Source organism: Otolemur garnettii, unplaced genomic scaffold, assembly GCF_000181295.1.
Source record: "Otolemur garnettii isolate 467f Iridium unplaced genomic scaffold, OtoGar3 scaffold00009, whole genome shotgun sequence".
Taxonomy (NCBI): domain Eukaryota; kingdom Metazoa; phylum Chordata; class Mammalia; order Primates; family Galagidae; genus Otolemur; species Otolemur garnettii.
In genome coordinates, this window is record NW_003852404.1 from 5,123,134 (window position 1) to 5,126,912 (window position 3,779).

Consider the following 3,779-nt stretch of genomic DNA (forward strand, 5'->3'; position numbering starts at 1 on the left):
CTCAGCCTCCCAAGTAGCTGGGATTACAGGCACCCATATATATATACAGTTTGAAAGCAGACAGATTACAGGCACCCAATATATATACAGTTTGAAAGCAGACAGAATTGAATCCAATTCCCATTTCTGCCACTTGTAAGCTGTATTTTCCGTAATCGCTCCAAGCTCCAGTTCCCTCCTCTGGAAAACAAGAGCAGTTGTAGCTTCTTCTCCAGGTTATTCTGACCCTAACGATGTACCTGGTACCACCAGTGCTGCTTCTGTGAACTCCTCTCCTTTTTCCTTCCTCACCACTGCCCATGCTCTCTACTTTCCCTGAAATGGCTAGAACCGAATATATATGACATGTTAAATCATTTCTATATGAAAAATGAAGAGTTCAATATCTTCCCTTGTAATTTTTTTCTAGCAACTGTTATTAGAAACTTACAGAAATAGAACATTTTAGGTTGCTCTCCAGGGGAATAAAAGACATCTATCTTTGTTCGAACGTGACCCTCACTTGATTTTTCTATTCTATCCGTGACTCCCCATCAGGGGAAGATGTTCATGGGGTCAGGGGAGGGGGCTTCTGCCCCTCAAGTTTGTTCCATGAACTTGCTAACCCTTGAGCTGTAGGATTAATCTTTACAGCTCCAGAGCAATTTCTCTGCTTGGTGTCTCTGTGCCAAAGATCCCGACTGCCCATAGTGTTGGTGTGGTAAAAGTCATCCTGCACAAATAGCTACCTAGGAGCGCAGCATCAGTGCCTGTGCCAGGACCCAATGAACACAAATGAACTAACCAGGTAGAGGGAGGGACGTGGAAGCTTGTTCCCACAGGGCACACAAGGGGGCAGCAGAAAGACACAGCTTGTGATTTGGAGATTAATCTCTGTCCGCCTGACTTTCGAGCAACTTGAAAGGGATCAGAGGCTTGTAGAAAGGAACAGTGGATAGAATCTGAGTCCAATTCTGCTCTTTTATAGACGGGGAGACTCAGGCCCGGAGAAGGGAAGTCGGTTCTGTGGGTCACATTAGCTGGTTAGCAGCAGAGCAGTAACTGGAATCCCCCCACCATCAGCCTACACTGCCAGGCATCTGGCCCCATCCCCAAGGTGGACACAACAACGTTCCCTCTTTTCTCACAAATAATAAGCTTGGGGATTTTTCTGATATGAAAAATATATCATGTTTATGAAAGAAAAACTAAAAAGGTATTAAAGAAAACAAAATCACCAATGTACTAGGCCAGGCCTGGGAACTCACGCCTATAATCCCAGCACTCGGGAAGGCAGAGGCAGGTGAAATTGCATGAGCTCAGGAATTCAAGACCAGCCTAAGCAAGACCAGCCAAGCACTATTTTTATCTCTAAAAATAGTGAGGTGTTGTGGCAGGAACATGTAGTCCCAGCTACTCGGGAGACTGAGGCAAGAGGATCGCTTGAGCCCAAGAGTTTGAGATTGCTGTGACTCTACTGAGGGCAAGTCACTGAGACTCTGTCTCACTCCGACTCTCTGGGGTGACTGTCACCATTTTTGTGAACCTGCTAACATTTGACCTTCTTTTTTTGCAGTTTTTGGCTGGGGCTGGGTTTGAACCCACCACCTCCAGCACATGAGGCCAGCACCCTACCCCTTTGAGCCACAGGTGCCGCCCAACATTTGACCATTTTTAACCTACACAAATGACAATTTCATGTGGTCTAGCCTAATATTTCCTTCCACCTTTTCTCCACAACCGGCATAAAACCATTTTTAAATACAAAACTGGGATGGTACTCAATGCGTATATGTGTGTGTGCATGTTTAAAGCACGCCTTTTTTTAAATGAGATATTAGCAATTTCAAATATGTATAGAGAATAAATCCAGGTCCACTGATATGCTTACCAACCACCTCCCCAGTGAAATAAAATGTCACATAGACAACTGAAGCCCCCCACATGTCTTTATGCGTTCCTCACAAGGGGAGCCCTCTCCCAATCACCTGGAGGTAACCACTCCCATAAATTTGATATTGATCATCATAGGTTTGCATTACTAAACACCTTGCAGTATCGTTTAGCATTTTTAACTTTACATAAGTGAGACCCGGGTGGATGTATCTTCTGTGACTTTTCAAGTTTACTAAATATGACATGCATTTTTGAAATTACGTATGTTGATGTTAGGTATAATAGCTTCTGTTCGCTCATCTTCAGTTTTTTGCGATTAAATATTAAGAACTGCTGTCTGTCTCACTCCATGCGACAGGTCTGTCCCATGGTGGGGACTCTGTCTTAGTTGTCTATGCCACTTAAGAGGCCCCACAAACAAGTGCAAGAAGTGAAAGACTGAAAAGGCCGCACTTGTCTGCTGGATACTCAAGGCAGGCAGCATTGATGATAAGAAGGCACTTGCGCCTGGGGGAGGCAGACATCAAAGCTGGACATTCCATTATGATGCCACCCTCAGGTGACAGTGCTGGGGCATCTGGTCTAGAGCCACAGAGGCAGGCAGGCACACTAGGGAAAGCTTCCAGAGGGCCCTGGGCTCGTTACTGTAAGATGAGTAGGTCCCTTTCACCATGGCAACCATAAGCCCACATTTTCAGATAAAGGCACTTATATGTTCTCAAGATTTTGTGGTTATATTTATAAAACCAAGCTTTTCGGACTGTTAAAATGTGCGATTGGTAGGAAATGGCATTGCTGGAGCCGTGAAACACAGACAACCAAAAATAACGACTCCTTTAGTGATTAAAATCTACCTACCCCGGATGAGTTTACAGTTACGGGAACAGTAATAAACCACAGTAGCAACATGGCACCACGGTGAAAGTTTAGGGGCTCTGGAATCAGATGGTGCTGAGTTTAAATCCTGGCACTTCCACTTTCTAAATGTGTCACCCCGGGAAAATTATTTCACCTCTTTTGGTTTCTATCCCTTCATCTGCAAAGCAGACTTGCTAATGCCTACTTCTCTGGTCAGTGGGTATAAACTGCTTGGTATGAAGTGTGTATCCTATTGATGGGAGCGATTTTTATTGGCGGACTGGCTTTAACTATGGAAGGTAGACCTGGTTGTTGAGAGAGAATGACCTCCTCATAGTTATAGAAATCCTGCATCTTTGTGACTACTGCCACTCCCCACTGGTTCTGTCTAGTAGCTGGGAACCATTGCTCTCAGCCCTTCTCAAGAACGCACCTGTCCCATGAAGAAGACACATCTCTGACGGTCCCAGGCTGCTGCCTTCAGTTCTGTGTCCTTTGCCCTTCTTAAAGATGAAAGGAATCAAATGGTGTGTGTCAGGAAGAACCCTTTCCTAGAGAGAAGATCTTTCAAATAAAGTCATAGGCTTCCAAGCCCACTTAAGAGCCCTGTGTGAAATTTCCAGATGCAAAAGCATAAACTCACAAGCCTCCTGAAAAAAGGAGGTATTTCTGCCACTTACTACTTCCCAGGCCACATCTCTGCCATTTTCAGTTAAAGAAAGAATTTGGGTAATGACCCCCATAGAGTAGATCTATTCAAAGAAATGAGCATTTAATTGTGTATGTCACAGCTAATTATAATATTGCACACACACATACATTTTAAATTAGCCATTATTTTCATTTGCACAGCTAGAACTGCTAAAGTTTCTCCATTTTGCTGGTGAAAAATAAGACATGTTTTAAAACATATCTTTTAAACCATTTGACTCCACACCTAGCCTCAAAAGTCATCATCCAGGTACTTACTATCACGGAGAAAATGGTAAGGAAACTAAATGTACAACACTGGGTGATTTTTCTAGTAAATAAGGATACCATATCAA